Below are 13,893 nucleotides of genomic sequence, written 5' to 3' on the forward strand. Positions count from 1 at the left end.
ATATATATATATATATATATATATATATATATATAATGTTCTTCCTCTACCCCCCCCCCCCCCCTATTTTTGCACATGTTGAGGAGCGCGTCAGGCTACATTTCACTGTGTGTTATACTTGTATAACTATGCATGTGACAAATAAAGAACCTTGAACCTTGAACCTTGAACATGTAAGCTTTAAATAGGTTTAAATCTGTATTCTGCACTAGTAAAGCCATACATCGATAAAATGTATGAAACAGCTTCAAATGAGCCTGCAAATGCTTGTAAGATGTAGGCATTTAGGGCTAAACTTGAATCTTTTTGTTTTAGTGTATTTGCAAGTCGAGAGCCTTAAAGCCTTCCAGGATTATGGCATTTCACAGAGATTAGGCTGCATCTACAGCTTCTTGATGCCAATTTATGTTGCACTCAAGCCAAGTCTGTGAACCCGATGACATTAGATAAGACTGCAGACATGAATGCAAGAGTCATTTCCCATTCTTAACACTCTTTAAGCCTAAATCAGAATTCTTTTTTCACAGAGACTTTCTTCAATTAACCACATGAACCAAATTGGGCTTTACTTTTAAGGCCTTTTAGCTGCCAGGATCTGGACACTCTGTATAACAGTTTAGTAAAATTGAGAGCTGGTTTCCAAAGGATTACTGGAATTCATTATGTTTCCCTACAGGTAAGTGAGATTGCAGATCAGTCTTTTGCACAAGGGTATTCCAGCAGAACAAATCTTCACAACCAGTTCTTGCAGTCGAGAGAAGCTCTTCCATCCAGCTGATCCAAATCAACCACGACCGGCAAAGAAGCAAAGTTTCCGTCTCTCTCTGTTTGCAAACCAGCTTCCTTCCTCTGCCAAAAGACAGAACAGGCTGCTATTAATTACAAAGAAATATTATCCTCTTGCGGGAGGTTTGCAACAACACCAGTATCCAAAGCAAACAGATACGGTGTGCTTGGAAGCTTGGTGCCTTGTACAGTTGCCATGCCATATCCAGGCCCGCAGATCCTCTTACAGCAGATCAGAGGGATGGGGGGTGGGGGTGTTGTTATCATGCCTGCTGCAGCATCATAATGCCCATTTGAGCGTCAGTCCTTGAATTCTGAACCTATACGAAAGCAGGATGTAAAAGGGATTTTGCTGTTTTCCCTGTTGTAGCTTACAACTTTCACAGTCTGCTAAAATAAAAGTTATCAGAACAAACTTCTGCCGGATCAGAGGAATCTGATTGCAAAAGTGCGTGATAAATACTTTCCAACACACAGCGTGATAGCAGATGGTTGTGTGGGAGGGCTGCGAGTTTCTTAACATGCATAACACCATCTCAACCCTGCAAAACAGCGCGGGAGGACGAGGGAAATTGCATTCATTACACTCAAGATGTTACATTTTGTTGTAGGAAGCCCTTCCAAGGTCAAGAACCACAGAGATGTGATGATAAAATCTCAGGGGCTCCTTTGCTAATACTTGCTGAGAATATGATGCATGATTCGTGGTAGCAGAAGCATATTTTTGTGCTGAACAACAAAAGCTTTCAGACAGGTATTTAGTTCCTGAAGCCCTTCAAAACTGTCAGTTTACAACTGAACCTTGAAAGCTGGGGCCCCTGACAACATCCCATCGTATTGTACATAAATGCATCATAAATAGCCATTATTCCCTTGACACTACCCCCAAACTGTGAGGAAAGGACATTCTGTGCAGTCAAAAGGAGAACACTCAGTGTCACAGTGATGGATGAGGCTAGACCGTGTTGTTTTGGTGGAAAGCTGTGGAGGCAGGTCTGCCTGCAGAGGTGTGTGAGAGAGATGTTACTCAGGGGTCTGCTTCAATGACAGCTACACACTGCTGCTGGTTTTGTCTGAATGTGTACTTCACAAAAGAGGTCAGGAGAAGCTGGTGGCTTGCTATTCAGTGAACTGAAATTCAGTAGTTTGATATTTTAGGTGACATTATAGTATATTTAATGTACAGTACTCCGAAAAAGTCTGAGTTGGATCTATTTTCTTGATATTTTCTGGGAAGATGCAAAATAAGCACAGCAGTATATTGGAACATGCAAGCACACTGGAAATACAGTACCTAAGGTAAAATCAGAGTCTGTACAATTCTAACAAGTCTGAAAGTCAACACTTGGTATGTCCACCCTTTTTCTTCAGCTTAGCCTGAATGCTCAGCTTTCTTGTTTTTTCTTTAAGTAGTCTTTGAAATAAGAGTTTGAAAAAAGAAAGAAAAACACAAGTTTGTGAAGATGTCTCACCCAAGAGGTTTTTTTCAAAGTTTTGGTGGCCTGAAGTCTGGTTGCCTTCTTTATTCAAGCTCTTAAGGGTACCATGACATGGTTGACTGAGAACCTACACAGACAGACATTAGGAATAGTTCTCCAGGCTTCTTGAAGGAAATTTAAAGTTTCTCTTTGGATGTTTCTGCACTTTGTTCTGTTCTCTGTCAAGATAATCCCACACTGCTTCAATAATCTTGAGGTTTACTCTGGGGAGGCCAATCCATGACTGATAGTGCCCACTGTGTCTTTTTCTATCCAGGTGTGCTTTTATTGGCAGTGTGTTTGAAATCGTTGTCATGCTGAAAAATGCGTGGTGGATCATGTTGTTTATAATTCACCAATTTTGACAAGATCTCCAATGCCACTGACTGAAATGCAGCCCAATCCATGACAGAGCCTCCACAGTACTTTACAGATGGCTGTAGCCACTCACAGCTGTACCTCTCTTATGACGTCCTCTGTACATACTGACAATGATTTGAACCAGAAATGTCTAACGTAGATTCATCACCCCATCAGGCCTGTTGTCACAGGTTTCCTGTCCAGTTCTTGGGTAATTTAGCATACCTCTGCCTTTTTCACTCACTATGTGTTAATAGACCTCTTTGCATTGAATCATACTTTTAATTTTTCTCTGTCTCTCTTCCACAGCATATCTTTATCCTGTTTTCCTTCTCTCACCCCAACCGGTCGCAGCAGATGGCCAACCCTCCCTGAGCCTAGTTCTGCCGGTTTCTTCCTGTTAAAAGGGAGTTTTTCCTCCCTACTGTCGCCAAAGTGCTTGCTCATAGGGGGTCATATGATTGTTGGGTTTTTCTCTGTATCTATTACTGTAGGTCTACCTTACAATATGAAGCGCCTTGAGGCGACTGTTGTGATTTGTGATTTTCTTTCAAGAAAAAAACCCACACTTGTGGCTGTTGAAAACCACTAACCTTCTCTTAACAGCATGGCTTTCTCTCATTGCCTGGACAACATCTACCCCTCATCATCATCAAATCATAAAATCTGAGGAGATTCAGTGTTCGAATAGAATACCTTTATTGTCACTATACAGTTGTACAATGAGATACAGACACAGATTCATGCATTCACACAAAAGCCTAAACTTAAATAACTTACTAAAATCACTAAAAGGCTCCCTCCAAAGTGTGTGTGTGTATGTGTGCGCACTGCCGCTGTCATCAAAAACTCATTCAACAGCTTCTTCATGCTAAAAGCTCAAGTGAAAACAAAACAGTAAAAACGTGCTTATATCGTCAGGGAGTTAAGTCGAAGCCTGTGTGTTTCTGCCTTCGTTCACCTCACATGATGCTCAATAAGGAGACTGGTGACATTCCTCTTCAGTTCTTCACATTGGTTAAAAAATTGTAGTATTGGTACTGATAACAACAACAGATGACTTCCAAAACTGGAACTCTGAGATGCTCATGGTTTATGACCACCAGGTTTTTTACTATGATGCATATCTAATTCCTCTATTTACACCGGAACCCTTTTGTTTACACTGCAAATAGCCTGCATACAGAACTGACTTCACAGATGTGGTCATAAACAGATATATAACTAACAGGGAGAAAGATCTGCGGGCCTCACAGCTAAACCAACAGTTACAATAAACAAGGAAGAAATAATCAGTCAAGCGTGTGATTTGCGGATACAGAAACCTGAAAGAATTATACAAAATCAGCATGCCGTTTTGTTTTAAGGTGAAATCGAAGAGGAGAGGTCTGACTGTGGTCTTTGCTTGTGTTCAGATTGTTTAGTGACATGCAGAGCCAGATACTCTGTACCTCAGCATCCAGGTTCTAGTATTTCTTTATTAACTTGACCAGAAATTGATCAGAAAACCAGTCCCAAAACCCCAAAATGTATCATGAATAACATACAGAATACAAAAATAAACACACACAAAAAGAAAAAAAAAGAGAAGGTGCAGCCTGAGGTCATACGTGGAGGAATTAAGAATAAATACCAAAGGGAGGCTGGAATGGAACAACAGGTGGTACTCACCAGCAACTATATTAGGTACACGTGTTTAACTGTTAATGCAAATATCCAATCAGCCAGACTAACCAAGTCATGGCAGCAAGTCATCACATGTAGTCATGTTCAGTGATGGGAATAACGGCGTTACAAGTAACGGCGATACTAACGGTGTTACTTTTTTCAGTAACGAGTAATCTAACTAATTACTATTTCTATCGTTACAACGCCGTTACCGTTACTAACAAGAAAATGCGGTGTGGTCGCGTTACTATTTTTCAACAAACAGACGGCTGAAGCTGTGTTCAGTTTACCGCACCTTATATCAGTTGCACGGAAGTAGCTGTAAGTAATATGCAGAGGTGCACATAAGTGGTCCACAGGTGCGCATCCCACTTGGAAAAGTGGGAAAAGTGAGCTGGCATTTGTATGAAGCCAGCTCACCTCCTGCAACCACTTTTCCAAGAATACGCGCTTCTTTTGCGGTTCGGACTCCTTCTGACATTTGTTTGGAGGTGGAGGAACACCAAAGTAATTGCTTAAAGGAGCTTGCTTCTTCTACATCTTTAAGAGTTCTAAACAAATGTCTGTCCTCCTAAGGAAACGTGCGTTGCAACTTCTTATCTGGTGCGCATCTTTTATTTTGACAGCGCCTGTGTACCTGCTGACCACTTACGTGCACCCCTGGTAATCTGGGCGCTAGCTTTAAGCACCTGCGCACGCTCCCACGGGCGGCAATGACTTTCTAGCAGACAATCAGTTTCTGCGTGACGATCACTTTTTGGCACAACACCTGCAGCTAGGGGGGCAAAACAATCGCATGAGTGCTGCTGTTTGACTGAGGAAGAATAAAGCAGTCGTGGTAAGCCAATCACATGACTCCTTCAAGATGACAAACCAACAAGGTGATATTTACCAGTTTTTAAATTGTGTTGATAGGCCGTGTAAAACCAGAGCCATGATAAACAATATATACGTGGTGTTTTTTCCTGAATAGTTTTGTCACGTTTACTGTCTAAGGACAGCACTAGCAAGCACTCTCTGCTTATGACCAAAAAAAAGAAAAAACTAAACAAAAAAACACCTCTTTCGTGTTGGTGGAAAAATGCACCATGTCGACCAATCAAAAATGATATGACAACATGACATTTGGATGTTTAGGAAAAGGGGGGAGTTTTAGAGAGAGAGAGAGAGAGCAGAAAAAGAGAGAGAGAGAGAGAGAGAGAGCAGAAAAAGAGAGAGAGCGAGAGAGAGAGCAGAAAAAGAGAGAGAGAGAGAGAGGGAGCAGAAAAAGAGAGAGAGCGAGAGCGAGAGAGAGAGAGAGGGAGCAGAAAAAGAGAGAGAGAGAGAGAGAGAGAGAGAGAGAGAGAGAGAGAGAGCAGAAAAAGAGAGAGAGAGAGAGAGAGAGCAGAAAAAGAGAGAGAGAGAGAGAGAGAGAGAGAGAGCAGAAAAAGAGAGAGAGAGAGAGAGAGACAGAGAGAGAGAGAGAGAGCAGAAAAGGAGAGAGAGCGAGTTTTGAGATGTGAGAGATTTGTGACGTTTAGCGTGTTTGGAGTGTGTAGTTAGTGTATAGTGTTGTGGATAGTTTTATGTTGTGTGTAAGAACAATGAGGTGACTGCTGTCTCCGGGTAGAGAACAGGAGTCAGAGCTGCAGGTATCAGGCTGTGGTGTTCTCCTTTATAGTGGACAGAAATATTTGGAGTGGCACAAATAATTTGTGTGGCATCTTATTGAATGCAGAACAGCTGATTGTTATGTAAACAGTTTGAAATGGTTATTAAAAAAGGGGTAAAAAGGAAATGGCTGAAAACAACTTTGTTTGCAAAACCTGTGCATATGATTTTAAAATTGGCAATTTATATTTGTATTTAAAGTTATGAAATATGGTTAATTAATGTTTGTGGTTGTTACAGTAAAATATATAACTTTTTCTACTCGGATTTTAAGTTTTTTGTCTAATTTTAGATCAATTGTGTAAATACAGTATGTCAAAATGAAAACATAACTGTAAATTCAGACATGTGAGGTTGTGCTGAAAAGAATGATACTAAACAAAGCAAACAAACAGTTTTTAAAGGTGAAATGTAGAGGAAACATCAAAAGTAGTTAAAAATGGCCAATAATACCCTGGACCCCAGAGGGTTAAACTTTTTTTTTTTTTAAAGTAACGCAATAGTCACTTTTCAAGTAACTAATTACTTTTAGAATCTTGTAACTCAGTTACTAACTCAGTTACCTTTTTGAAGTAGTAACTAGTAACTATAATTAGTTACTTTTTCAAAATAACTTGCCCAACACTGGTCATAATCAAGACGACCTGCTGAAGTTCAAACTGAGCATCAGAATCGTGAAAAAAGGCAATTTAAGTCACTTTGAATGTGGTAATATTATTGGCCCCAGACAGGCTGGTCTGAGTATTTCAAAAGCTGCTGATGTATTGCGCTACACATAACCATCTCTAGGCTTTACAGGTGATGATCTGAAAAGGACAGAATGCCTTGTTGATGCCCGAGGTCAGAGGAGAACAGCTTTGAGCTGAAAGAAAGGCAATAGTAACTTAAACAGCTGCTCAATGCAATTAAGTTATGCAGAATGTATCTCTGAACAAGCAAATGGGCTACAGCAGCAGAAGATGACAATATGTGCCAGTCCTGCTGGCCAAAAACAATAAACTGAGGCTACAATTCACACTGGCTCACCAAAATTGGACAAAAGAAAACTGAAAAAAATCTCAATTTTTGCTAGAATCTTTGGATAGTAGAGTCAGAATTTGGGGTAAACAAAATGAAAGCATGGAATTATCTCGCCTCATATCAAAAGTTCAGACTAGTGATGCTGGTTTTCTCACTTCGGACCCTTAGCACCAGGGAACCACCGTTTGAACACTACCACCTACCTCAGTATTGTTCTTGACCATGTCCAACCCTTTATGGCAGCATCGCATCATAAATGAGCAGCCAAGAAACCTGCAGCAACTGTGTGATGCTGTCATGTGAATAATGACAAAAATCTGGAATCGTTCTAGCAATCTTTTCAGCACTTTGCTGAATCTGTGCCATGAAGAGTTAACGCAGTTGCAGAAGCTAAAGGGGGTCCAACTTAGTACTCGAAATGTGTAACTAATGAAATGGACAATGGGCATACATACTGGTGCGTGACTGGCCAATTTAACATAGTGGGTGAATAAAAAAGGGCAAAAAACCCCAAAAAAACCCCAAACAAAGACAGAGGGAAGTAAAATTAATTAAGGGAAAAATAAAGTTTCTGTTGGTAGTTACTTTTTACTCTCCCTTTAATTGTCAGTTGTCTGCTTTGCCCTCGTTAGTGCAGACTGTGTTGTGATCTGACAGTTGCTCTCCTGTGTGTAACCTGAGTAACACTCACCCCATTACATATACTCTTCCAGGTTAGATATGTGATGTCGGGAACATGAATTTTTACTCACATGTTTTACAATAACAACTTCAAAACAGCTACCACTATTATTGATTTTTTTCACCTGACTGCAAGTGGCTAAAACATGCATTAGTTTGGCAGGTTCCTTCATTGTCATATGAGCCTGAATGCGGTGTGCACGCACTGATTCAAACAAAGCACACGAGAAGCATAAATATCCAAATTCAGGTCTTATGAAGCTATGGTCAAACACATGATGATGAGCAAGGGGCAAGCACAAAGGGGAAAAAATCTCAAGGCCATTCAAGAGGGCAGCTGACAAAAATTCACGAAGAAAACAGAAACTAGAAACAAAAGAACACAAGTGAAACACTCACAGCTGGAATGCTTGACTAGACAGAGTAAACAGATAATTGGGCAGAGAACAAAAGGACGCAGAGGAGTACATAAACAAAAGAGACTGAACTGCTGAACAAAGAAGATTCTAGTTGGAGTACGGCAAATAATTATAAAAAAAGAGGGAAAGCAAACAAACAGTGGAAGCAAAACTGAGAAAAAGTTGAGCATTTTCAAAAAAACCCCAAAACAGGACAAATTCAAGAGGTGGCAGGCATGAATGGATTCAAGCTCCTGACTTAAATCACAGATCTTGACCACTTGACCTTGATTGCTTGATTCAAAGTAACTTTACACAAAAACATCATCACATCTGGGAGCAGTGGCTAACATACTTGTCCAGTGATGGCCTCTTAACTGTTTTACTCAAAGGTAGAGAGAGAAAGAGAGAAAGACAATTGTACTTTTTCACTTCCACTGCGCAGTTTTTCAGGAAGACTTGGGATCTGAAGTTGCTGAACCTAGCTGATGCAAGCCATGTGTGTTGTTTTTCCGTGCTCCAGTAGGAGTTTGTATCATGCATCTTGAAAGAGACAGTCAGTGCCAGTGGTTTATCACTCACTCTGCCAGATGCTGAAATCATTGCCTTGCATAACCTGTGCAAGTGCTCTTTTCTGGAAACAAGCTAATTGCTCGAATCCAATTTGAATTTGCATGAAGAAATATTATCTCTTCATATTGCATCTCCATAATAAATTCAATATTCAAGATTGTTATTTCTATAAAAAGGATAGACAGAGAATAGAAGTGAGTCATGTTGTGTTTTCCAAAACAAGCAAATCAATGAATAAAACAAGATTCTATTGAAAAGGTTTATTACAACAGATAGCAAACCCTCTGTAACTATGAAAGCCAAAAACAAGAGAACGGAGGCAGCAAATCTTAAATGGTGGTGAAATTGAAATAAAAACAGCTGAACTAGAGCATCACCCAACGAAAACACTTCTCACTTGCAGTAGAAGGCAGCTACTTCCTGGTAACTCACTATACTTCTGAAGTTGGCCTAGCAGGGCTGGCCAGCACCTCTTCCCAACTTTTATAGCTATTGCTGATTGCTGAATGGAGTTAACTGCACATTGGCTCCATAGGAGAAAGTGGGTGGCACCTTAGCCAGCGAGAGAACAGCAGGAAACCACCCACGCAGCACCACAAAGTAGGCCTGTTGGGTCACACACTATAAAAATCCATAATTTAGCAGTGTTTTTCTGATTAATTTGATAGAATTTTCCTTTTATTTAAAATACATGAATATAATTAATTTACAAACAGACTGAATTAACATGTCTAATGTAAAATATGATGAAAACCTTGTATCTGTGAGTAGCCACAATTTTCCTTTTGTTGTGAAAATGTCTTTTTTTTTTCACATAAAAGACTAAAAAATACTATTGCAGATTTAACATAACTTTTGCAATGTTTATTTAACAGTTAAAAACTATTGAGTTCTATCAATGAAAATTAGTATCGGTTAGAGGTTAGTAAAATAGAGCTCTTATCATTAAAAGCAGGTGTTCAGCATGTTTACATCCACCTATTTTCTTCCACTTAGTCAATTCAGAGTCGCTGTTGAGCTGGAGTATATGCCCAAGGAGGCACAAAGAGAACATGCAAACTTCAGGTAAAGAGACAGGCCCCAGTCAGTGGATTCTTGCTGTGACATCACTGTGGCAGTTAGCACACCCTTTTTCTAATTTTTTGTTTTCCAATTTTGGTGAACCAGTGAGCCAGGTGAGCCTCCTGTTCTTAGCTGACAGGAGTGGCACCTGCTGCTGAAGATCATCTGCTTCAAGGGTCCTTGTGCTGCGTTTTTAGTGATGCTCTTATGCATACCTTGGCTGTAATGAGTGGTTGAGTTTTACCTTCATGTCAGTTCAAAGTAGTTGGGCGATAGTGGTGGAAGTCAGTGGAATCTGCCAGTTTCTACAATGTACTTCACTGACACTACACGCCACAGTTGTTGACATTCCTGATCCCAGAAGTCTGCCTCGGGCTCCTTGCGCTTAATCACCTTTCCGCCTCATGTGCATCATGACGTCAAGACAGAAATCTAATATTGTTCTGCGTTCAGCGTGTACTGTAATCTGTCTTTTCAGGTTATGGCAGGAATTAATTTGCAACTGACATATCAAAACAATGTTCACAAGAGATAAAGGCAACAGTAGTAACAGGATCCAACTTCTATACATACTCCCTCAACTACTCAGATGATATTCACTGACCACTGATATTTGTAATATCAGACAGTAGTTCGAGTTACATATGAGGATGTGCACATATGCAGATCTGCATATGTGCAGTACTGACTCAGTACACAGCAAAAAATGAGACACATACATCTTGCCATGTACAGTTTAAAAGTGAGGAAATTCACAAACTGTGAAAGGAAACATATAATCCAAAAATGTAACCCCCCCAAAAAACATGCATGCCGCACTAAATATATCCATAATAATCTGCTCGATAGCCTATTAAAAGCAGAACTTCTACTGCACAGAAAGAATTCTTGCCATGTTGAACTAAAAGAGATTTACAAGGTGGTTGATATTTGTGGTTTACAGATTAAGGACTTTACAACACATGCATGCATACTTGTCTCTCCAAACAAATCAATTTGAGATGGGAGGAAAAAATGTTAAATATGCTCAAAGAGGAGAGTGTGTGCTCATAGAGACACTTTTTGCAGTTTTGCCGTTTTCTGGCAGCCTCATCTCTGAATGAATGTGTTGAGGGGTGTAAGTTCCATCGTGGAGGAGATCGTCTCGATTTTTATTGCCATTGGCAAAATTCATAGACTAAATAATGGTTGTGTAATGGAATCGGTGCTCCGTCAAACACAGGAAATAAATGGTGGTGGTCATGTTCATTCACGGTGGTAATTATCATTGCCATTTTGAGAAAAAAAAAGGTAAAACGCCCTCAAAGGAAAGAAATTATTAACTTTGGAAAGACACTGACTGCTTCACATTGATCCAGAATTTAAAACCGCCCATGTTTTCTGTCTGGTGCACTCAACATTTTGATACTGGGCAACTTTTGAGGAGAAATCAGTCCTGCTCTGCGAGGATGTGTTTGCCTCAAAAGACGTTTTCCAGCCAGCTGAATCTTCAAGCAAAAGGTTTCCTTTTCTTCTCTGTGCATTGGAAAGATTTAAGAAACATGATCTAAAAAAAAGAAGAAAAAAAAAGATCTGAACGCCTTATATACATTTCATATTAATAACATCACTTCTGATTCTTTTTTTATAAGAAAAATAATCTTTTTAATAAGTTCATCTGAAACTAATTATGCTGGCACAACTCCATACATAGTAAACTGGAAGAGCTTGGGTCCCAGGCGTTTTCCAAAGCCTCGAGGCTTCTCAGGGGCCACATCATAAAAAGAAACACTTACGCCCGAACATGACTCAAGTTTGGGAGTATTCACATATATGACACTGTGTGTTGTTTCTCTCTGTAATCATTTGGAGATGGTGCCCACCCCCACGCTGTCCTGTTTCTAGACTATCGGGCATTGTTCCTGCAATGGTTCCAATACTTTATCTTCTCAGTGTAAACATGGACAGGTTTTTAAAATTATTTTTCCATCCATCTTTTCTGAGTAGCACCAGTAGTCAGTAGTTCCAGTGGTAGCATGCTATCTAGTGTAATCTAGACATACTACAGCAACAACAACATTGACCAGTTTTTTTCTAATAAATCCTCAGATGATCCATAAGCCAGGTGAGAAATATTAACCCTTTAGCAAATTTAGGGTATAATTTCAGCGAGGTATGCCTAAAAAAAGTTTTTAAACCCCCCCAACAATCTGAAGACATCCTGATTTGAAGCCAGAACCACCTCAAATGCCTTCTTCATTACAAATGGCTTTACCCAGATATCAGAGCTGCTCATGCTGTCTCAAAGACTACATTCAGCCATCTGAAGGCAGAAGCTCATTCTTGCTGTAATTTCATCTTTTGGTCACTAGACTCAAACTCCACCTTTGTGCCCTAAATTATTGGTAATAGATCTGCAAAATAGGTTGATAGACAATTAGAAAACCAATACTGTAAGCTTAGTCTGATATTTGTACCCTAAAAGCCATGTTAGACTGAACTGCTGCTGCGACTGTGAAAGGCTCAAAAAAGACTGATTTTAAAATAAAGGTTAAGACGTTGTATTTTCAGCAGAATACTTCATGATGTTATATGAGAATTGCAGGCTACATGGAACATTCTACAGAATTTCTTCAATGTTAAAAGATCATTATGCAAGCCAGGAGGTGAACAATCTAGTCTGGTTCTAACCCACTAGCATCCAAATCCTAGAAGATGCTAAGACAGCATCTTCAATTTATGTATTAACTGAAACATTATTTCAATTTCTGATCAATTTCTGACAAGTATGGTTAACACTTTGGAGGTAGACAAGATAGCTGATACCATCTTCGTAGCTATACAATTGACACGATGCTGGAGTCAGAAGGCTTTTTGCTATAAAACAGTATTGTTGTTATCTTCACAAAATGTCTATCAGTCTTACAAAGTTACAAGTCTCCATGCCTTGTTGAAACTCAAAGATTTAAAGCACAAAGTACTGCAAATAGTGCATGGACCTTTTCCTGATTCCTTATTTTCTTTCAAATCTAAATCTGTGCATGACTGAGGTCAGTAGTCTCATAAAACGACCCTTTATCAGCTGAACTGGCTATGAACACTGATGTTCCCCCTGATACATAGTCATTGTTCCAGAGAGCTTCACACAAACGTGAAGCTAAAAGGGAGTGAGCTGTTGCGAGGGCATGACAAGAGCCCAGGCCTGTTCTGCTGCTTTGGCTCGAGAACAGCTGGCCTGTTTCAGAGCTGAGTGCTTGACGGCCTCTTCCTGACCAACATGTGGATGTAAGATGAAGCCCAGTGTAGGAGAAGCCCAGTTTCCACCCTTAATAAGCCTGAACCCAGTGCTGTTATCTTAAGGAAACCCTCAGGAGCTGTGAATCGGTCAAACTGCGGATATGACATGAGTTAGGAGTGTTTTTCTTTGCAAATGAGCTAAATCGAGGCTTCTCCAGAGAAGACTATCACTGGCATGAGCAGCTCACAAGCATCACTGATGAGCTTTTAATAATCTCTTGTAAGGCTGTGCATTAAGGATGACTAGCAGTTACCACCTGCCTCTCAAGTACGTGAACACCTCCTATCACTGTCATTTTCATTTAATCTCTTTTTGATTCAATAAACAATCAGACTCAATTCTCTATGCCAGGTTAAAACATGAAGGAGGTGGAGTGCAAACCAAAACAAGCAGGTTGATTTTTCCATATGATAAGACTGGAGAGGGAATTTTCCTTTGTTTGAATATTTACAGTTCAGTGATATCTGCATGTTCAGGGGTCAGATTTTTCCAAAACGACAGAGTTTCTTTGTGGGAAGGTCATACATGGTTGAGATGCCTCTCACAGGCTGTGCAGACTTCCATGCATATGCATGCATATTTTAGGCTCAGATTACCAGGGAGCGGAGTTGGTGTCATTACTCAAAAAAAGTGTTACGCTTTACTTGCTACATTTTTTTTAAAGTAATGAAGTAGGTTAATTACTTGCCAGAGAAGGTAATTTGTTACACTACTTAAAAAATAAATTTTGTGTTACTCTGTAAAATGATCTAAAAACAGATTACCAGATATCAGTATAAGCCTGATGCTCCAGTTCTACAAAGCAACACAAATCACATTTTTTTTCTATGTATGAAAACAAAATGAGCAACACAGAGCAAAGCTAAAAATCAGCCCATAAGGTGTTACAAGTGTTTCCTGCAGTGATTCTATGGTAGAAACAGGCAGAAATGGAGGCTAC

This window comes from Aulonocara stuartgranti (assembly GCF_965226115.1).
Source record: "Aulonocara stuartgranti genome assembly, chromosome: 23".
Taxonomy (NCBI): domain Eukaryota; kingdom Metazoa; phylum Chordata; class Actinopteri; order Cichliformes; family Cichlidae; genus Aulonocara; species Aulonocara stuartgranti.